The sequence below is a fragment of the Giraffa tippelskirchi genome, chromosome X, assembly GCF_054371585.1.
Source record: "Giraffa tippelskirchi isolate mGirTip1 chromosome X, T2T-mGirTip1v1.2.pri, whole genome shotgun sequence".
Taxonomy (NCBI): domain Eukaryota; kingdom Metazoa; phylum Chordata; class Mammalia; order Artiodactyla; family Giraffidae; genus Giraffa; species Giraffa tippelskirchi.
Genome location: NC_137289.1, coordinates 13,538,002 through 13,562,765, shown reverse-complemented (window position 1 = coordinate 13,562,765; position 24,764 = coordinate 13,538,002). Strand labels below are relative to the sequence as shown.

General features: G+C 42.5%; 1 long non-coding RNA gene and 1 other non-coding gene across 2 annotated transcripts; both read left to right on the top strand.

Annotated features, from left to right (window-relative positions):
- Nucleotides 1-94: 94 nt before the first annotated feature.
- Nucleotides 95-24,764, top strand: LOC145535836 (uncharacterized). The gene is made up of 4 exons (XR_014075511.1): nt 95-110; nt 1,986-2,021; nt 14,831-14,897; nt 20,246-24,764. It is a non-coding gene; the product is annotated as an uncharacterized LOC145535836 (long non-coding RNA).
- Nucleotides 9,251-9,322, top strand: TRNAR-UCU (transfer RNA arginine (anticodon UCU)). The gene has a single exon. It is a non-coding gene; the product is annotated as a tRNA-Arg (tRNA).

The following is a 24,764-nucleotide window of genomic DNA, read 5'->3' as shown; positions in this document are numbered from 1 at the left end:
ATCCCTTCTTCGCAGCACAGCTCATTTTCCATCGGCCGCTGAGGCTCTTCCCCCCACCCCTTCAGTGCGACAACTTCCGAGCTGGTGGAGAGGCAGAGCGAAGGCAGCTGGTAAGTAGTGGAGAAATCTTTTGTAACATAGATATCAGAACGTTTTTTTATAGCAAGCGACATGTTTTGATGGATCAAAATAATACAGAACTGTGGAGGAATTTCTGATTTTAATCCATGGCATTGAGAAAATGGCTTAATTCAATTCTAAACATTCCACGGTCACTTTTCTAGTTTAAAGCTCATTTCTGAAACGGTGAATGAATTTTTAGAAGGAAATATAGAAACTTCCCTTTTGTGATTCTGGTTAAGATAGTACCTCAAAGAGGACTCGATGAAGATGTTATTGAAATGAGAAATTGCGTTCGGAATGCTATGGCAGCTTTAGGATGTTTGCATTAGATGTGATGAAATGGATGACGATTCACAGTGTTCTAAGATCTGATTTCCTTTCACGGTATGGAGAGCGCATAAGAAAAATGTTATTTTGCAATGGGGAAAAGAATACCATGCCTCATTTTTTTAATTAAGAAAATCATGTGACTGGATGTCTGTACAGGAGAGAAAATGAGAAGGAGGGCACACTGTAATGTTCAGATTAATTGCTTCACATGAGAGATGAACATGTGTTGAATGAGAAAGATTTAAATTTGGTTTTAGGATGAAACATCATGAAAGAGAAATAATGACTATTGTGACTGTGCCTTTATTTGGAAAATAATTCATTTGTATTTGTGGACATCGATTTTTACAGTAAAGACAATATGATCAGTGCTTCTTCTTGGGAAAGGGATGTGGAAAAAATAGCAGATTCCTATCAACAAAGCTTTTATATTTGTTTCTGAATCATGCCTGAAAATGTTTACACTTTCGTGTCTCCTTTTACCTGGAAATTGCTTTCGTAGATACGTTTCTGCAAGAAAAAAGAAAAAAAAAAGCTGAAGTGCTGGGTTTTTTATTTTTCTGAAATTCAGATTGCCTTGGCAATAGGAAGCAAAGGAGGAAAAGATAGATAAGCAGATTTTTTGAGTTAGATGCCAAAATAGCAGTCAGGGAGGAAAAGATAAGAATGAAATAGCTTTAAATAAAGTTGGTAAGAGGGGCCATTTTTTCCAAGCTGAAAATGTCTGCTGGTGGCATGTTTTGCAGGAGGTGGTGGGGAGAGTATGATGAAGCCATAGGAGGGAGGGGGGGCTTCGAACAGAGCACTGCGGCAAAGAGGATGACTGACACATCCAGGGACACGTGACCATCCTCTGCTGTAGTGAAGAAGATTTTCCAGGAGTCCATCTTGTATAAGAAATTCTGTACCTACTAACATACAAATACTACTATAATCTTTACATAATACATCTTGAGTTTATCTGGTTTGCTCCATCGTTGATAAACTTGGGCAAATTTACTCTTTGCTTTTTATTGTCTCTAATCCCAGACTTTCTTTTCTGTACTCTCATCCCTTTTATAGCCCATATTAAAATCAATATCTTATTAAAATATCTTGCCGTCCTTCCCCTTTATTATAAAAATTCACATATTTGTTGTAGAAAATTGGGGAAAATCTAAAGATGCCCATACAAATTACCCATAATCCTATAACCAAGAGCTAATTGCTGTTAATATAGTCAGTCCCTCTTCTCTGAATACATGCAAATCTATGCATAAAATATGTATTTATATATAAAATGAAGATCCTATGCACATATCCTTTTCAAACTGCTTTAATCACTAAGCAATATATTGAGAGAAATTTTCCATATTTTAAAATATCCCACAAGAATGCGATATTTTGTGGATGCTTAATTTTCGATCATATAAGTGTTCCACTAAATGTCCAATTATTGGAAGTTTCTACGTGCAATTTTTGCTGTTATAATTTAAGGAATATCTTTCCATATAAACCTCTGTGTGCTTTTTTGTTTTTTGTTTTTCTCCTAGGATAAATCCATAGCTGTGGAATTCCTGGATCAAATGGTACGAAACAGTTTAAGGTTTCTCCCCTACCCCGCCAACCCCATACAATATCGCCTCATTTATTTATCATATGTGTGTGGTAAAAGCATTATTTTCCAGTTTATTTGCCTATTTATGTTTTATCATTTATGGTGAGTTTTCTTAAACATGTTGCAGCTTTACATTTTTAGACATCCATAACTATCACGTTTTGATTTTGTGATTTCTTTCTTTTATGAGTATATTCACCTGCATTTTTCCTAGTCATTTACTTGTTTCATTCTTTGTAATTAACTCTAATTCGTCTAGAATTCATTTTGGCATATGATATGAAGTAGATCTAATTTTGTGTTTTTTCCAAATAAGGTCACCAATTGTTTCAGCATCATTTATTGAATAATCCAACCTTCTTCCACTCATTTGAAATGGCAAGAACTGTCCTCCCACTAGATAGGGTGTAGCTTTCCACAGGTCGGCCATTTTCTCTCTACCTAAGAAGGTTACATTCAACAATAGCACTGGTACCTTCTTGCAGCTTCTGACAGCTTTCTATACTATAGCATGACGTTCTTGCTGATGCCTTTAACAAATTCAGGGCACACACAGTTTAGGGCAGTGGTTTTCAAACAGGATTTAAAAATTTTAAATAGTCAAAAAATTATCTTTCTGAGATGCGTTTTACAAGCGAAAATCAAGGAATCTTGATATATTAAACCACTGCTCCAGATGTACTATTCCTCCTAGACACAGCTGACAGCCTAATTGTGTAGTCAAATAATACTCCTGGGGTTAGTGTTATTCCTAAAGTTCCTCCTTCAACCTCTTTTTCTACTCCTCAGGTACTCGGAGAATTAAAGCTGACTGGATTCAGTTCCTGGAATTTTCTAGAATGGTAGAAGTGGAAAATGTAAGAAATGTATAAGGAACAAAAATAAATAATGTTTGCCAGCCTGTTGCTGGCAGTAGTCTGATCTAGGCATTTAAAGGAGGCAGGATGAGTCCCAATCCATGCCACCACTGCCACCATCTCTTGTAGAGAGGGACATACCCCTGTGAATCGCCTCTTTTTACTGCAGGTATAAGGCTCAAGCATAAACCACGGAGTCTTTTAGTGGGCGATGGGTTAAATGTTGCTCAAAGAAATATTTGACTATTAAAATCACCTGCTACCCACTGTTGACCCACTGACTCCCAACACAGTATTCTTTTCTCTGTTGACTTCTGACTCGCTTCTAGCCTTTACTGATTTAGGAAGAAAAAAGGGGGGCGTGGGTGGGAGGATGCCTTGCCTGCCCTTTCTGCAAGGGGCTCCTTTGGCTCACAGCCGCAGCCCCAATCATTCCTAGATTTGCGGTATTAGGCTATGATTTGTTTGTGGCTGGAGGTTGGTTTCCATGGCAATGGCAGCTCACCAGGGCATGCGCATTCGCTCTTCCGCAGCGGCAGAATGCGGCTGTGGAGGCGAGGGAGGGGTCATGGGGGCTCCAGACGCTGAAGGTGTTATTTTGCTGTCTTGATGTCAGTTCTTCTGGGCTGAAATGCCACCATTATGGTATATAGAGCATTGAATTTTTTTTTAATCCTCGGAAGGCTTTGAGCCACTCCCTTTTTCTTCCTCCTATATTACCTGCTCTCAGTATGTCCACCAGAGATCATGTAGTCTTCCCAATCTTTGAGGCCACTCATCCACAAGGGGATCTTGACGCCTCAGGCCCCCCAGGGGATTCATAATGGTGTGGGCACAGGTAACAGACTGCCTGGTTTCAAACCTCCACCGGTGGCTAGTTGCATGACCACAGGTATAATTTTACTTAATCTCTCTGTGCCTCAATTTCCTCAGATGGAAAATGGGGGTAATAATAGCGCCTTTAGAACAGTGTCCCGTAATGATAATCAGTGTATAAGTGTTGGCTATTATTCTTTGTAGATATTAAAGGAGACTTGCCCTGAAACAGACTTGTGCTGCAATGTACAAACTCACCCTCTAATGTCCCGTGGCCAAACAGCACAAGCCTGGCAGTTATCCCTACAGCACAAAGACTCTTCGCTTTGCATGTGGATAAGCACCAGGGCCACAAACGTGCCTCACAGCACACATTTCACCACATCACCCAGCCTCACCCAGGGGCACACATATCCTCCCTGCAGCCAAAAGTCTCACTAAAGTATGCAGATCTGCATCCCCTGTGACACAGAGAGACTCTACCCGAGACACACAGACCATTACAGCCCCTCTGATTGTCTCCACGTCACACAGAGCCTTTCCCTGGCACACGTAGAGCCCACAGACACAGCCCACAGAACATAGATTCTTCCAAAAGCAAGCATCTTCTCAAGGCCCAAAGACTCACTCCAGAGGTCACAGACATGCCCTCCCATCGACCAACACGCCCCATGACACAACACTCTTCACCACACAGCAGGGACTCAGTCCGTGGCACATAGGCACCCCATGGAACAAAGGCTTTCCCCACAGCATCCAGATTTCTCCCATGCCCCACCTACTAAACCCATAGCTGAGGTCCTCCGCAGGGTGCAGACTCCGCTTGCATCTTCCTGACCCAGCACAGGGACTCTCACCAAGGGCGAGGACTTTTCCCGGGGCACAGAGACGCCCCCCAGAGTACGCAGGCCCTCCTCCGGGCACAGGACCTCCTCCCCCTGCTCCCGGCACACAGCCTCCCCCATCCCAGAACACAGTTCACTATACAGCTTGAAGACCCACACAGAGAGACACACAGACTCTCCGCTGACAGACAGGCGAACTCCACAGCATGCAGACAAGCAGCACAGGACCCAAGCCCGCCCCAACGGACACAGATGTGGCCCGCAGGACACAGACACGACTCAGATCACACAGACTCACCCCACGAAACACACAGACTCACCCCACGAAACACACAGACTCACCCCACGAAACACAGTCCCCCTCACCGACGCTCCCCACAGCACACAGTATACTGTCTCCAGTATCTAGGCTCACCCCACAAACCCAGCTGTCTCCCCAGGACCCAGGCCCTCCCCCTGGGCACACAGACCCTCTCCGCCTCAGCGGACTGGCCCCAGGACACACAGCCTCTCAGTGGGACACAGTCGTGTCCACAGCACAAGGACGTGCCCGCACCACCTAGACCCTCCCCACAGCTCCAAGACTCAACCCACAGCACCAAGATTAAATCCAGAGCACAGACTCGCCCCACTGCACTTGGACAAGCTCACCCCATCACAGAGAGATGCAAAGACGATCTTAACATGTATCCCCCACCCCCTTGGACTGTGGCACGACACACCATCTTTCCCTCCAATGTACCAGTTGACTCCACAACAAACACAGACACCACACAATGCAAACACTCACCCTATGGCACCCTCATGTGCCCTACAGCACCCATAGCTCCTCCAAATATGCACTTCTCCATAAGGCACACTGTGGCCTTGGATCAAGAAAGCCCCTGTCAAATTCTTCAGACACACTCTGTGATACATAGACACACCTCACAACTCACAGCATTACTTCCCAGTGTGCAAACTGGCCCTACAGTGCACAGGCCTGTTCCACAACAGACACTCTCATGCTGTGGCAGCACCTAACTTTTCCCTGAAATGTTCAGATTCGCCCCTCAGCACACAGTCACCTCACAACCTCCATACAACCTATGACAAAGCACAACCCTACACTCAATGATGCAGAGTCATGTGACAGGACACACTTGTCATGTAGATTCACTTCACCCAAACCATACTCCTTAGGGTGATTACGCAGTGCACACACACACCCCCAAACACTCACCACCCTTTGCTCTACAACCTCCTGATTCACCCATCACACACAGATGGCTTTCACACCAAGGTTGGCCCAAGGAGGCCCAAAACTTCATCCAGATGCACAGATTCTCCCATCAACACACAGACTTGCTCCACGACACACACAAACACCACAGAACCCTGAGCCTCACCCCAAATACTCAGTCAAGCCTTTCAAGTCATAGATTTGCCCCACGACATAATCACACCCACAAAACTTAGAATTCACAGAAATGCCTGTGAACACATAGATTTCTCCCTCAATGCATAGAATTGCAACACAACACATATTTACCCTAAGATAGAAAACCTATAAAGCACTTGAGTCTTCCCCAATATGTAGACACACAACACACACTATTACCTGTGCAACGCCAAGATTTCCATCATAGTTTACAGACGTGCTTTACCATCCCACTGAGCTGCAGCCCTGGCCCACAACACACACCACTTGTGTAATGGCTAAGAGCAAGGCCTCTGGACCCAGACTACTTGGGTTCGAATTCAGGTTCCACCCCTTTCTACTTGTGCACATTGGGTAAGTATATTTCTCTGTTTTTTGGCTTGCTCATTTGTAAAACAAAGATAACAGCCGTACCTATTGAAAAGGGTTGTTGTGAGTATTGAATGGATTAGGATATGCTAAGCGCTTAATACAGTGCCTGGCACACAGTAACTGTTTCAGTTGTTAATGTAATTAACAATGTAATTGATAGTACCATTGCTAATGTGAAAAGGGTCAACCCCAGAACATCTGGGAACATTACAGCACACAGACGCTTCACCACAACAGCCACACACCCTACAGAGCATGGACAGGATCCTAAACCAGATCCTGCTCGCCACACACAGAGCTTCATCACAGTTCAGAAGTGTGCTCTGTGATGCATGGGCTTGCTGCTTAATACACACACTCACCCCCACAGTATCCAGACCCACAACACAACACATGCACACACGCATGCACCCTCCAACTCGGCGATATGCCCTCTGTCACATGAACACACCCTATCACGCACAGATTTTGTCCCATCATGTGTAGATACAGCACAGAACTATGCTCCTAAGGTCATGCTCCTCAGTGAATAAGTCTTGTGCCTTGATTGTGACTCATCCCACAGCATACAGCATCACCCAGCTTGCCTCACGGGCACAGAGAACACTTCATAATACGTGTCTCACCTCCCAGACCCCTCGGGTGCTTACTGTGTAAGCGCTCAGCATTGCGTAACACACACCCTACTCTGCAACACGGTGTCCTCAGCCCAAATGCACACCTGCATGCAAAGCACCAGCATGCCCCAACAACACAAAGACACTTCCTGTAACATGAGCACAGCTAGGCCCCAGATGTGCAGAGATATTGTACACCAATACACACCCCCCCCCATGCAGAGGCATCCTAAAATGCCCAGACCCTCCCTCCTCAATTAGCTTCCCAGCTGACACAGTGGTAAAGAATCTGCATACCAATGCAGGAGACACGAGAGACCGGGGTTCGATTCCTGGGATGGGAAGATCCCCTGGAGTAGGAAATGGCAACCCACTCCAGTATTCTGGACTGGAAAATTCCATGGACAGAGGAGCCTGGCTTGCTACAGTCCATGGGGTCATAAACAGTCAGAGACGACTGAACACGTACACACATTCCCTCCTCAATGACCTCAGAAAACAGGCACATCCCTGCAAGATAAACACGTTTCCCACAGTACACGTGGTCCCCTCATCACTCACAGAACTGCGTCACGATTACAGACTTCCCCTACATGACTCAGTCTAGGGCAGCAATACCCATCGTCCAGGGACTAGATGTACAACATGTAAACACACCTTTCCAAATCGACACTCCTGCAAACACACAGGGTTCTCTGACAGCTCACAAAATTGCTTCACCACATACCTGTCCTTTAAAGCAAGAGCTCAGCACAGTGGCCACAGTTGGTGCAGAGTGGAAAGCCTTGCCACACAGGACAAACATTAGCATCTTTGCTTCCAAACTTGCTATAAACAATGCCCCCTCTGCACAAGACCCATCCTGAAACTCAGGGAGAAGCCTCACACACTTGGATGAATTTCTGCTCTCTGTAGGGGCTCTGCAACCTACACTATACCACCACACCGACAGAGACCCCACAAGGTCCAGAGATATGCACATCCCCAAACAAAGCAGCAGTGCAGATTGTGGTTAAAAGCTTACTCTTAGGATTCAAGCTATCTGGCTTCCAAGCCCACGTGTATTGTTAACTAATCATGTGCCTTTGGAAAGGAGTCTTAACGTCTCTGTGCCTTGTTTTTCTCAGGTATAAATTGGGAGTAATAGTGGTACCTACTTATTAGGGCTGTCAAGAAGAATAAATGAGTGACTGCTTATAAGGTGTTTAGAAGAGTGCCTGGCACAGAGTTAGTGTTACGGATGTTAGCAGATCTGGTTGTTGTTGTTACTGTTGTTTCTGCACGTGCAACTGGACCATAATGGTACAACTCAATCTAAAATAATTCGAATTAACACACAGCATGCAGCTCAGAATCACATCACAGCTCACTCCCACCACCCTTTCCTTACAATTTCACTATCGACTGCAGTTAGCCCACAACACTGGGAAGCACCTACTGTGCAGAGTCTCTAACACACGGATGCATCACATAACACACATGGCAGTGCACAAACACACCCATGACACACAAACTCATCCATGCAAACACTCATCCCATTGAACTAAATGCACCTTGTCAAACACACACACACACACACACACACACACACACAGGGGGTCTACAATACATATACCACAGAACACATTGGCCTCACAACACAAAGAACTCACTTTAAAATCCCTAGAAACAATCCGTAACACATAGACTTCTCTAACACAGAGAGCTGATCCATATTGCCTTGACATGCCTTATAGCATATAGACTTGATTTCACCACAGACTCCTCCCACAAAGTAGAGAAAGGCATCATGACACACCATCTTGTCGCACTGCGTACAGTCTAGTCTCCGAAATCCTGGGTGACCTCCACAGGGTATGGATGTCCACAAAACCCACAGCCCCCCCAAGGGAACAGAATTACATCACAGTGCAAGGGCCCCAAACACCTTTAGTTGTGTCCACCTAGTCCTCCAATAGATATGCAAGGCCCAGAGCCCTCAAATACGACCTGTGACTGGTAATGCAAATGTCTGCCCACCTTACCCACACTCACATCAGAACATCTGGAGGGAACTTACTGCTGACAGACCACCCCACACTGCACAGCCATGCCTCACAACATACAGATATTCATCTCAAAGTACAGACACAACCCCAACCCACACAACCTGCTCCATAATGCACAGAGTGATAACAGTGCAAGACATGCTCCACAAACACCTGTCTGCCATGTCGTACACACATTCATCACATAGCACCATCATGCCAAGTATAAAGCCCAACAAAGAGACATCCCTGGTGGTCCAGTGGTTAAGACTCTGCACTTCTACTGCAGGGGCACGAGTTCAATTCTTGGTCAGGGAAGTAACATCCCACATGTCCAAAGTACGGCCTAAAAACTACCCCAACAAAGCACAGGTAAACCCCCCAGTGCATAGACCTGCCTCATAACAAAAGACACCATGCATGGGCTGGGATCACCATGCACACCCTCACTCTATAAACCTGGTTTGCTCCACAATAGATGCAGTCACTCCACAATGAAAACACTAGAGCCGCAACACCCAGGCTCACTGAAAAGAGTTTCCCCAGCACAGAGGAGGCCCTATAACGTGCAAGTATGCTTCCTTACCTCCCAGGCTTGCCCAACCAAACCGTGCAAGGCATACATCACACACCAGTCTGGACAGATGGTAGAACACCTTGTATACAACACAAACATGACTGATAGCATACTTAGTCCCCTGCAGTGCACAGACTTACCCCACAGAGCACACGCTCATCCCCGTACGCAAAGGCACATCCTAGAGCACACAGACATGGGCTGCAACCTCCAGGATAACCCCGCAATGTCCAGATTCACGTCACAGTACCATTAAACCCCATATCATTAATGCAGACAGAAGTGCACAGCACACAGACTCGCCTTCAAAGCACATAGCTGTACAACACAGCACAGATGTGGCCTAGAACTGAGATGTGGTGCCCAACACATACACACACACACACACACACACACACACACACACACACACACCGCACCTTGCTGGGGAGACACCTGGCTTACAGGGAAAATAGGAGCAGCAACTTGTCATGCGCAGCACAAAGGCACACCCTGCAATGCTTATCCACAACCTATTACAAGGACTGACCCCACCACTCTGAGCTCAACACACAGTGTACAGAATTGCAAAAACCCAACAGGCAGACACAAATACGAAACCCAGACTCTTCTTGGAAAACACAGAATCGTGTCACAAAGCCCTGATATGCCGCACGGTGCAGTGTCAAGTCACAATGAGGAGACACAACTCATGCCACAAGACTCTTCTTACAATGCAGAAATGTGCCCCAGCACGCGTCTCTCCTAGATGTTCTCCAAAGACAGTGCCGAAACTCTGCTCACCACTCAGAGACCCACACAAAGGAGCATACAACCAGCCCAAATTGGGCAGATTCCCCAGGTATTGTAGAGGGTCAACTCAAGACACACAGATGTGTCACACAACACTCACAGTTGACACAAAACACATGCATTTGTACACACATGTCCCTCAGCAAAATAAGTGCTCCCCAACACTTGCAGTCAATGACAACACAACCTCCTCTCCCAACAAGGCATGGAATAGCATCTTAGGATACCACCCATTCTGTTGAATACAATCTGTAGAACCTTCTCACAGTTAACACACTTAGCCCATAATACGAAGATTTGCTCAAGCAGTGTAAACACATGCACTATAACATGCAGAAACACCCTACAATATACTGACACATGCGAGATAGAGATTCCTCTCAGAACTCACAGACTTACATTACAGCACATTAGCTCACTATTCAGGGTACAGATGAACTCGACACACACTTTTTGCCCCACACCACACTAACTCCACAAATTTCAGACTTGTCCCAAAACGTGCAAATTTGTCCCTTGGAGTCTCAAACTCACAGTGCAATACACAGACTCTAAAAATAATTGCCAAACCACATGAAAACATAAAAGCATGCCCCCATAGAAACACCCTCATTAAGCCCATAGTTGTGTTTCAATGGATAGGAAAGAACAACAGCACTCCCACTCAGCTCACAATTCTTGGGGTCACCCCACAATGCACAAAATTGTATCATACTGCACAACCGCAGTCAACAACTCACAGATCTACCCCAGAGAACAAATTCGTGCCACCACACACTTAGCACACGACTCCCAAACTTGTACTAAACACTCACACTTAGCCACAAATACACAAACCCATCCTGCATCAAGCCCAGTGTGACACACACACTCACATCTGCCCCACAGTGCCTGTACACACATTAGAATGTACAGGCAACAGTCACAACTTAAGACACTGCCAAAACAATGGGTAGAATCCAATCACACCACCGAGCTCTCGCTACATTGGCCAGACTCACATCACGGCAGTCCAAATTACACAAAATGTAATAGATGTTCTATACAAAGCTGTTCTATACATCCTGTTTACATCCAACAATCCACACATATGCCCCCAAAGATGTAGACCCCCCAGAAACACAGAGAAGTGCATAACAACTTACAAACACTTCTCAAAACATGCACTTCATAACAACTGGACTCCTCCACCATATCTGCTCACATCCTCAAATGCAGAGACTTGCTCCCTCCCCCACCCGCAAAGTCTTGTCCAGGATCTCTAAAACCTGTGACAGAAAACTTACCTGCCTGACAGTACATACACAATTTTACACAACTTCCAAATTCATCCTACAATGCACAGGCTTTCCCCCTACACACGGCCTAAGTCCACAGTGCAGAGACTCATCTACAAAACAAACAATGAGCCCATTATGCACCACAACCACCAGATGCCCCCAAACACACAGAACGTGCGCCACAACTCCAAAAACCACCCCGCCATGTGTATATGAGCCCTACAGTGCCTAAACTCTCCCAGAACTCCAAACTCAGCTCTCAACGACCTAGACCAGATGACTGATGATATTACGCATGCTCCACAACGTGACTCCCATTGCAGCCCGTAGAATAGTATCACCATACACAGGTTTCTCTCACAACGCAAAAATTCTCCAAAAAAACCGAGACTTGCTCCCTGAGGCATCCAACATCACTATAACACTTAGATTTGCCTCAGAATCAGTCTTGCACCACAGTACTCGCCAAATGTCTCACAACATCTACAGTGACCTTATAATGGACAAACTTGCCCCACCATGTCCAGGCTTACCCCACCACACCAAGACATGCCCTCTAACCCACAGGTAACTTCCATAAAGCCAAAGTCTCCCAATACTGCAAAGCCTCACTTTACAACATCAACTCACCCAATTTTACCCAGTGGTAAAAGTACATTTAAAAAATATCCAGCCACAAATTCAGTCTTGCCACACAACGCCCAGACGTGTCTTCCAGCACACAAACTAGCTCCATAATCCCTAGCTACAGTTAACCTATGATGAGCAGGTGTATCCTGTGACACAGAGACTTCTCCCACAAACGCAAAACTGCATTCTGATGCACAGATTCACCCCAGCACGTACACACACAATCGCTCTGTAAGGCAAATACTTAACCCCACAAAGAAAACATGTGTCGCCAACCCCCAGAATTGCCCTAGGACACACAGACTTTCCCCACGGGAGGAAGACATGATCCCCATTACAGAGTTGTTCTCCTCACCAGATGTACTTTCCAACACAGCCTTGCACTTTGTCACCCCTACACCTCAGCAAAACCTCCCAGAGAAAAAGTGCCTCCTACAATGTGGAAAACACCTTGCAAATGCAGGGACATGCCCAACCGTTCCAGAATGGCCACATCAGGCTCAGACTTCCTCCCCAAAGCAAATTCACTTGGAAACACCTAGAACAAAATCACAACTTACAAGCACACTCCCGATCACGTTCTCCCCACAACGCACTGCCATGCCCCACAATATTCAGACTGATCCGCCTGCACAAAATCTCACAATTCAATACATGAGCCACAATACTACAGACAAGCCTCAGAGTACACAGGCTTGTCCTACACCACTGAGAGACACGCCCTATAATGCATAGACTGACCTACCACACAAACGTACCTCACAGAGCAAATCTTTACCCAGCATAAAGATCCCAAACTCCAGACATGTTCAGTCATACACTGTCATATGCTACAACACAGAATTACTTCATGAAGCAGATATGCCTACAGCACACAGGGTAATCTTAACGCAAATACGCAAGCTCCTGCACACCCAGACTCACCCCTAATAATACACACTCTCTTTAAAACACCAGAATATACCCATCACCTCGTCCAGAATCAGTCTAATCATACAGTGTGCAGCATGGACCACATCTTCCAGAAATGGCATACTATGTAAAGACACAACTCCACTTAGGGGACTGTCCCTCTTTATGAAGCCACATAGATTGCTCGTGAGGCACAGATATATCCTACAGTGCAAAGGTTATCCCTATGACATACCAACTTACTATAGAATCTCCAGAATCAACCCATGACATGTTGTCTCACCCTGTGAGTCAAGCATATGCCCCACAACACACAGACTGCAGTGTGTATACCACAACAGCTAGACACGCCCTACATTGTGAGGACATGTCCTTCAGTCCATAGATTTACCTGATGGTACATCCAAAAAAGGCTTCCCCAGTGGCTTAGTGGTAAAGAATTTACCTGCCAATACAGGAGATGCAAGAGAAGTGGGTTCAATCTCTTGGTTGGGAAGATGCCCTGGAGGAAGGCACGGCAAGCCACTCCAGTATTCTTGCCTGGGAAATCCCACAGACAGAGGAGCCTGGTGAGCTACAGTCCATAGAGTCGCACAGAGTCAGACATGACTGAGTGACTAAACACACACACACATCCAAAAAATCCTAGTCATAAAAATCACAATGCTCCGAATCACTCCCACAAAACACACTCACTCCAAACCTCAGACCTCACAGGACCCATAATTCATAGCGATAACCCATAATCCACAGCTTCACCTTACACCCTATAGCTATGCCTCCCTTAATGCAGAGAACAACATCACAGTGCACATATGAATCATACCAGTCATGGACTGACACCATGAGAAACTCATAAGCCCTACCGTTTACTAACACTCCACATACTTCACACACACTTGCCCCACAACAGCTAGACTCACCTTCCTTCAGACAGACTCAACACACAACATTTAGCCTCACTCCAACTACACAGAGACATGCCACCTAAACTCAGAAACTAGCCCTGGGACACTCAGACTTGTCCCACAGTCCTCACAGAAGAGCCATACTGAGAGACACACGATCCACAGCACACATATTCATCCCACAATGCCCAGCTGGGCCCCAGACTTCACCGATACCCTCATAACATCCAGACTTGCTACATAATTTTCAGAAGGCTTCACAAGAAAAGCAGGGTAGTAAGTGTGTGTCCTCTGGAACATTCAGATTGACTTCATGAGGCATCCACACTATCACGTTTAAGCCTCAACAACAAGTTGTTACTCTGTAGGACACGAACTGAGGACCTACGTGCTCACACAGGATTTTGGCATGTGAGTTCATTTCTTTGGCTCTGTATAAGCATTTGTAAACATGGATGAAATATTTCCTTTTCAGCCATTCCAAGGATGAAATGAGATAGTTTCAGGAAAGAATCAAGGTTCAGGACACAGGCTTGGGAATGCAGTTGTGCCTGTTCCCAGTCCTGGTTCCGGCACTGGGAACTGGACGCATTCGAGAGTAGAAGTGGTTCAGGGTAGAGCAGAAGGCAGAAAGCTTTCATGTCAGTCAGGCCTGGTTTTGAATTCTGCCTCTGCCACTTGTCAGCCATATGATGCTCATGATGCACTTTAATTTTCTGATCCTCAGTCTTCATTTGTCAACTGTGGATGATGCTGGTTCCTGCCTCCAAGACTGTTGGACAATATGGCACCAGGTATCTTAATCTGCATTTCTAGTCAAAGAGAAGCAGTAGAATGGGAAAGAAGGTTGCACCAGGTGGGCCCTGCCTAGGCCCAGCGGGAGGAGGAAGATAGGTGCATGCCAGGGTCTCTGACAGAAAGGTCCCTGATGGCATCAGGACCGGAGGATCTGAGCAGCCACCATATATGGCCTTCAGATTATAAAAGCCTGTGTTATTACACCATAGTTACCATCTTTAATAATGCACATTTTCTGAAGAAGGCCATCGTTTTGTTTTTTTTTTTGCTCACATATGTGTTTAGTTTCAGACCTTGAGATCTATCTTAGAATGCTTCAGAAAAGTGAGTGGATCAGTTTTATTCTATTGTTTGTTGTCTCTCTGAATGTATTTCTCATTCTTAAAAGAAGAAAAAATTACCAGTGTCTTTAAAAGTTTCCTTCCTGGTCTCTTGCTCCTTTTTTTTCCTTTAAATTTATTTATTTTAGTTGGGGGCTAATTACTTTACAATATTGTAGTGGTTTTGCCACACATTGACATGAATCAGCCATGGGTTTACATGTGTCCCCCATCCTGAACCCCCCTCCCACCTCCCTCCCCATCCCATCCCTCTGGGTCATCCCAGTGCACCAGCCCTGAGCATTTGTCTCATGCATTGAACCTGGACTGGCGATCTGTTTCACATATGATAATATACATGTGTCAATGCTATTCTCTCAGATCGTCTCACCCTTGCCTTCTCCCACAGAGTCCAAAAGACTGTTCTATACATCTGTGTCTCTTTTGCTGTCTTGCATATAGGGTTATTATTACCATCTTTCTAAATTCCATATATATGTGTTAGTTTACTGTATTGGTGTTTTTCTTTCTGGCTTACTTCACTCTGTATAATAGGCTCCAGTTTCATCCACCTCATTAGAACTGATTCAAATGTATTCTTTTTAATGGCTGAATAATGTTCCATTGTGTATATGTACTACAACTTTCTTATCCATTCGTCTGCCGATGGACATCTAGGTTGCTTCCATGTCCTGGCTATTGGAAACAGTGCTGCAATGAACATTGGGGTACATGTGTCTCTTTCAATTCTGGTTTCCTTGGTGTGTATGCCCAGCAGTGGGATTGCTGGGCCATATGGCAGTTCTATTTCCAGTTTTTTAAGGAATCTCCACACTGTTCTCCATAGTAGCTGTACTAGTTTGCATTCCCACCAACAGTGTAAGAGAGTTCCCTTTTCTCCATACCCTCTCCAGCATTTACTGTTTGTAGACTTTTGGATAGCAGCCATTCTGACTGGCGTGAAATGGTACTTCATTGTGGTTTTGATTTGCATTTCTCTGATAGTGAGTGATGTTGAGCATCTTTTCATGTGTTTGTTAGCCATCTGTATGTCTGCTTTGGAGAAATGTCTGTTTAGTTCTTTGGCCCGTTTTTTGATTGGGTCGTTTATTTTTCTGGAATTGAGCTGCAGGAGTTGCTTGTATATTTTTGGGATTAATTCTTTGTCAGTTGAAAAGGCCATCTTTTAATGCTTATTTTTGTGGCTATTTCAAGAGCAGGAAGAAAATCTTGAGCCCCCTCTGCTGGCCGAACAGTAGAAAGGCAGGTGAAGAAATGCGTAGAAAAGTCTTTCTCCAGTAAAGTAGTTACATCAACATATATAACCTTCATCACAGATAAGTACCTGCACACCAGAATACACACATACACGCATAGTGCCACAGATATTCACACTGACATAGACCTACAGGTGTGTCATCATCCCACAGATCATACATTCTTTCAGCCACAGCCAAAGACATGTGTTTGCACAAATATGAGCATATAACCCAAAGTCCCAACAGGGATCATCATATGTCTACACAAATACACATATGCATCCACACAGATCCATACAAATGCACACAGCTCTGTATGTAGACACAGAGCACCATGTAGTCAGAAATATACACTCCACACTCGCACAGGCCCAGAGAAGCATGCAGAGACATATGTATGCCAACCTAGGCATCCAGAGGATGTGTTTACTAATTCATAACCTCAGAGTTGCAAAAACACAGATGCATACACATACAGACATATGACAACATATAGATGCTTCTAGAGGCTGATGGGGTACATGTCCATTCCCAGACACTTCAGATGTTTATGCAGACATATAGACAAACCCATGGAAGCTCACACAGACACATGGGTGTTTGCCTGTGTACACACACACCCATAGACTTCACGGAGTTGTCCATATGCAGACACAGGTGTATGTGTTTTTATTGATACACAGAGACACGGAGACATTTACACAAAGACTGAAGCGTGGAGATTTATTCATAGGTAGATACATGTGTTTTAAATATGTACTTACTATTATTTTCATGCTCACAGGATCACATGGATCTACACACAGAGGCATAGATGTTATTAAAACATACCTGAGCACACATGTTCCTGCCTGTACATGCAATCTACATGCTCATGCTCACCATGAAAACATATAAACGTGCACACATGCATATGTATAGAAATGACCATGGGGATGCACATGGGAATGTTTGTGCATGTTGGTGTGCATGTAGAAACACACAAGCATGCAGCTGTGCACACATACATGCACTTGTACATGGAGACATATCCATGTACACACCGACACAACAGAAATGATCCATAAATAAATCTCTACATGCATATACATACAGAGACAGTGCTGTATACATATAGAGACATAGACTTTTATATATAGAGAGATATGCATTATATATAGATACAGGGGAGAGAATGAGGCAGGGAAGAGAGAGGGAGATTGATTCATATGCAGAAGTGTATACCTGCAGATATGGGCATATAGGCACACAGGCCTAGAGACCCACACAGAGGTATACATGGGCAAATATGTCTGCACTCACACACACTCACTTAGATGCACAAGAGGAACATACAAAGTCACACTCATGCACAGAATCTGTTAGATTCACAGAGACACAGGCATGTAGACAGAGACAGAAATACATGGACTCACATCCATGTAGACGCACAAAGGTATCGACACTGAAGCTTGTACAGATACATCTATACAGATTTACACACGTGAACACATTCCACTTGAATGTACAAATGGACAGGGAGACCCACAAATATACCTGAACAAACACAGAGGCACACAGGAACACAAGCATGCATGTCTGTGCACACAGACATAGAAAGGTATGCACCCACACTGGCAGAGCCCAGCACACCTTCACAGACACACAGTTGCACAGACACATGTGTGTATTGTCATATGTATGCATGCAAACAGAAGTGGGCATAGGTACCACAGAGGCATATACAAACCAAGAGGAACAGAGACACAGCAGAACACATAGGGAAAATCCCCGTACACAGAGTCCTCAAATGCACACAATGACATAAATGCCTGCACGTGGACACACAGATGCATTCACCCAGAGAGTCATCCAAAGACATTAGTTCTCATGCAGACAGACTTATGCAAACTCACACACATGTGCCCATAGACATGAGGATGGTCACACAGACATACACATCCAACCAGAGGTGGAGGAACAGATGCATGAACACCAAGGCATGCGTGTGTGAATAGAGAAGCCCTGAGACACAGATAAAGAGGCTTATAGGCAAGAATGTACACATGTGGGTACATGGACTCCCACCCCTACACACACCTATGTCATGTACACACAGATACACAGACATGCAGAGGCCCACAAAGATGAATATTTGCAAACAGTAAACATGAGGACAAAACATGTCCACACAGGCATGGGTGCTATCTTATACACACGGTCTCTTGCAGAGATATAAACACTGAAGACAAGACTTCAACCACATAGATGCTGACACGCTCCAAAGCCCCTTACAGGAACATGTACACAGAGCTCTATAAATGCACTTGCCTATATGGACACACAAATTCACATGCAAATGTAGATGGCAGGCATCCCCACCCAGAAATACACAGGCACACAAAATCTTCAGCCTATAAAAGCGAGAGACATACACATATGCATGCATGTGTGCTAAGTCATTTCAGTTGTGCCCAACTCTTTGCGACCCCATGGACCGTAGCCCTCCAGGCTCCTCTGTCCGTGGGATTCTCCAGGCAAGAATACTGGAGTGGGTTGCCATGTCCTCCTCCAGGGGATCTTCCCAACCCAGGGATCGAACCCACATCTCTTTAAGTCTCCTGCACTGGCAGGTAAGTTCTTTACCATATATATGTAGAAATAGAGACAAACCCACAGGCACACAAATGCACAGATGCACAGAGATGCACCCTCACATGTCAATATATACACACATTGACTTGTGCTCATGTGTGCACATGCACACATGATCTACAAATGTACTCCTATGCCCACACAACACTCAGTCTAAATGTACATCAAATATAAGAGTGTACAGACACTAGTACATCTGTCAATGTAAGCATATAGGTGTATCCATGGGCTTAATCATGGTACAGACAGAAACACAGACTTCCACATGCATAGACATAGAGACATATGCAGACTTAAACATATGAAAACAGACTCAACCACATATAAAAGAATGTGACTTTTAGTGCATCTTTTTCGTAGCCTCTTCAAGAGAAGAGGAAAATTAGTGAGCTCCCTCCGATGGCTAAACTATATAAAGTGATGTGGAAATTACCAGAAATATCTCTGAAAGCTCTGGATTGCACACGTGTTTGTGTGTGTGCACACACACACACTTCTACATGCACAAATCATGGACATAAAATCACACAGAAGCACAGAAATATAAATATGAATAGGCAAATATAGAAAGACCCATAGACAGTTACACACACACAACCCCAAAGTATCTCAGAGTGTGATATTTAAGGGTGTGGCTATTTAACTTGCAAATGAACAAAACAAAACCTGCATTTGCATCCCATATCTGGCACTTACTGACTCAATGATTTGGGGCCATTTTCCTGCTTTCTCACCTGTATCCTGGGGGTTATATTAACACCTAGCTCTTAGAGCTGTTTGCAGATTCAGTGCAATGAAGGGCTTAACCTTGTGCTTGGAATGTCCCAGAGGCCGCTGCTGCTGCTGCTTTTTGGTTTTGCTAGAGCTGAAGTACTTAGTTGAATAGGGTTTGAGTTTTGTAGTTAAACTGCATGGTTATATCAGAGAGATGTATTAGTTAACAATATTTGTAAATGATATTAATGAAGAATAAATGACCCTCCCAGACAAGGCTATTTCTGAAATTTTCAGAGATGAGCAGGACTTCTTACTGTCCTTGGGAAATGGAAACACCTAAAACAAATATTTCTTGCTATTGTTGTATGTCGTTGTCACCATTCTATGTTATTCGTATCCTTTTCCTTTTTGCAGGAGATAGGAAGATTGAGAGAGCTGGTGGAAGCGGGGAAGAGGACGTCTTTCGCCACCTAGTGACCATTTTGAGTAAGTACAGTATTTGTGGGTTGCTTAGAAATACTCCCTAAAATTTCACCCATTGCAAGGTTGTATAACTGCCCTGGTGAATAAGCTGGTATACATCAAGTTATAGTGGTTTCTGCTATACCATAGACCCCACCCTTATCCACTGTTTCGATTTCCAATGTTTCGGTTACCTGCACTCAACTGTGGTCTGAAAATATTAAATACAAGTTTCTAGAAATAAACAATTCATAAGTTTTAAATTGCACGCCATTTTGAGTAGCATGATGAAATATTGTGCCGTCCTGCTCGGTCCCACCCAGGATGTGAAGTATCCCTTAGTCCTGCACATCCCACTCGTTAGTCACTTAGTATCAGATCGACCATTGAGATATCACAGCCTTGTGTCCAAGTCACCCTTATTTTGCTTAATAATGACCTCAAAGTACACAAGTAGTGATGCTGGCAATTTGGATACACCAAAGAGAAGCCATGAAGTGCTCCTGTAAGTTAAAAGTTCTTGAGTTAATAAGGAAAGAAAACCACGTTGTATGCTGAGGTTGCTAAGATCTACGGTAAGAACGCATCTTCTACCCATGAAATTGTGAAGAAGGAAAAAGAAATTGGTGCCAGATTTGCTATTGCATCTCAGACGGTGAAAATTACAGCCACAGTGAGGGATAAGTGCCTAGTTATGATGGAAAAGGCATTTTATTGTACAATAAGATATTTTTGAGAGAGGCCACGTCCACATAACTTTTATTACAGTGTATTTGTTCTATTTTACTATTTTTCATTATTGTCATTAATCTTACTGTGCCTAATTTATAAATTAAACTTTATCATGGGTGTGTATGTATCAGAAAAAATATAGTCTATATAAGGTTGAGTACTATCCACGGTTTCAGGCATCCACTGGGGGTCTTGGAACATATCCCTGGGAATAAAGGGGGAACTATTCAGAAATTAACAAGTCATAAAATAAAAAGAAGTCTTTGTTTCTAAAATTCTTTCCCTCACTCAGTTTTCCTCTGGGATTCAATGAGACTATGTTTTATAGCAGTGGTCTTCAAACTTGCTAATTATAGGCTACCTAAAATAATTTTGAGAAACTGTCTCCCTGTCAAACATCTTGAAGTTAGCATCTGAAATTTCTTATCATAAGTTTAATTATTTGTACAGTTATCATTTGCAGCATATTATAAATATTTATACTTTTAATAAATGATTTAATGATTTAATCACATTTTTAATCTGTCCAATGAGCTAAAAATACCATGCTAATTGGAGAAGGGAATGGCCACCCACTCCAGTATTCTGGCCTGGAGAATTCTATGGACTGTATAGACCATGGGGTCGCAAAAAGTTGAACATGGCTGAGTGACTCACTTTCACCTTAATCTGTCCAATGAGCTAAAAATATCATGTTAACTAGATACTCATCATTGTTAATTAAGAGCAAACAAACTAGAAAAAACCATGAACAGTTAGAAATTTTACATGATTTTATTATCTCCTTGAAAATACCATTCCATTCAACTTCCTTCACATAATTTATCTTAATGCAATTTATTTTTGTGTTTAAAGACCTTTTATTGGTCACCCGTACATCTCTGCAAAAATATAGGTTGAAATAAATTTTCCTATAATGCTAAGCTTCTAAGTACTAAATCTTTTATCATTAAATTATTAGTAGCACACAGTTTATCAGAAGAGTATAAAATATTACACATTTTGAAAAGTAAAAAATGAAAACTAGAATTCGGTTGGCAATGCTTTTCTTAAGTGAATTTGATTGTTTATTTTTCCCCAAATTAGTTCATGGCTTGAAGGATGACTCTTACTTCTAATGAGACGGAGTACAGTATAAATTTTGTTCCCATAAATAAGGAGAAGGGAACAGAATGAGTGTCCAAGTCACAGGTCAAAAATCACATGGTGACCAGTCATTAAAAAAAAATAATAATGACTTAAACTTTTTAAATTAATTTTTTAAATTTTTAACCGACAATTTGGCTGAGCCCATCTTTAATTGTTTGAAAGAAAAGAAGCCCAATTTATAGAAGGGTTTCTTGCTGAATCATTAATTTTAGCATTTCTGGGAGGTTTACCAGAATAACCTTATTACCGAGGTTTAGCAAATGACTATTATATATCATTCTTTCATTTTGAGTCATTGTTTTTAATTCAGTGGACTTACAAAGATTGGGAAAATCAAAACACTTAGCTCAGTTGTCACTTAGTTAATACAGTAATTTTGACAAAATCACTTTAGTTTATTATTTCCTGTAAATATGAAACTTTGAGGCTACCGATTTGGATTATTGATTTTGCAGGAAACATTTATAATATAACTCAGTTGGCAAAGGCAATGTTCATATCAAAATAATCAGCCAAATCAGCTTTATCTTCAGATAAAGTGTCCAACTTCACTTTTCAATGGAGAATATAAATTAATATGCATTTTGAGGAACATTATTTAAACCATGGAGAAATCAATTTGGGGACACCTCTGGTTAAATATTTTACTAGCAAAGTAAATAGAAGATTAAAATGAGATTTTTATTTATTTCAAAATAAAGAAATTAAATAATAACTTTGTTTCTTATATGTAATTTAAAATCAAACAGTGTAATATGTAGCTAACATGTTATAAAACAAGGAATTGAATGGTATGCATAGTTTCTTTTGGTAAACAAATATCCCAATTTTGGGTTTCTGGAAATAATTAAGAATAATGTATAAAAATTTTTAAAGACATTAATTTTTTTAGGCCACAGGTTTAAACTATTCAACCATATTTTATAAAAGAGAAAAGTATATAGAGCTAAAAAATAACTGGTCTGGCAACAACCATATTTTATTTTTTGATAATAAGTGCTAGAAAATCTGTAATTATAAGATGAAATGAAGATTGACTTTCATTGGGAAAGATATTTCAAGATACAATCTGAGAAAACATGTTTTAGCTAGTTTAATTGAATGATGTACCTTATTTGAAAGAAATCACATACAATTTCTATACATGTTTTACCAATGTAAACATTTTGTAATACAAAAAACATTCTAATTATGTGTAAAAGAATCAGCGTGGACAGTATATGCAGCTATTAGGAGGTGCTTTTCTTTCCAGTTAATGACAGATATAAGTGATTAGTGTTGAGAATAGCTGCAAAATAATGCTTAATTTTAAGCAAATGGGAAAAAAAGTTGTTCTTGGACAGATCAATTTTAGGCAGGAAGAGGCATGGATGTTGAGAAGCTGAGTGTGGATTTCCTGCAAACTACCCCTGCTCACATACTTTCTGAAAAGAATTCATGGATGAGTAGCCACGTTTGAAGACCACTGTTCTAAACTGTCATCAGCAGGATTGCTCCAGAGCAATTTATCGTCAGTTAGGATAATCAATTTTTTGTAGTTCACAATCACAGGAGTGCAGTGGAGGTAGCTGCCACTCTTGATTTTCTGCCAACTGCTTCTATGACTGACCATGTTTGAGCCAAAGGTTCTGAAAGGGATTATTTTTGTTTTGCTGATAAATATGTATATTGACTAGACCTCCATTGTCTGATATTGGAGCTGCTAGCAACAAGTAGGTATTGAGCATTTGAAATGTGATTAGTGCAAACTGGGCTTCCCTGGTGGCTCAGTGGTAAAGAATCCGCCTGACAATGCAGGAGATGCAAGAGACCGGGGTTCGATCTCTGGGTTGGGAAGATCCCCTGGTGAAGGAAATGGGAACCCACTCCAGTATTCTTGCCTGGGAAATCCCATGGACAGAGGAGCCTGGTGGGCTACAGCTCATGGGGTTGCAAAGAGTCAGAAACAACTTAGTGACTAAACACAGACTAGTGCCAGCTGCAATATATTCTAAGTGTAGAATGCAACACAGCAAATTTCAAAAACAGGGCACATGTAAAAGAAATTTTTCATTAATATTTTTATATGAGTACATGTAGAAATGATAATATTTTGGATATATTGAGTGAAACAACACACATTATTAAAATTAATTTTACCTGTTTTTTAAACTTTTTAAAATATTGTAACGTGAATATTAAAATGATACATGTGGCTTGCATTATATGTTTTATATGATGGTGCTACTCTAGAGCTCATATTAAAATTCTCTAACTTCCTCTAAAAAGCATGATCACAGAAAAGATTGATTTGTCCACAAATGTTGAAATTTGTAGCCGTTTTTCTTAGGAAAAAGTAAAAACACCCAAACAAACCAATATTCCACTAAAGATATTGAAAAAGTAGTCTTTTATTTGTACCTGGAAATTTTCCCAGAATGAACTTTGGATGGCTTTTCAGTGGATATATGTAAAGTTTTACAAGCTCTTCAAAATTGTCAGTGGCAGATATTGCATTCTACAGAAGATGAGATGTGTTTCATCACATTTGAGATTTTTTAATGTAATATGTTTTTATGTAACACTAAGAAAGAAAAAAATACTAAATAAA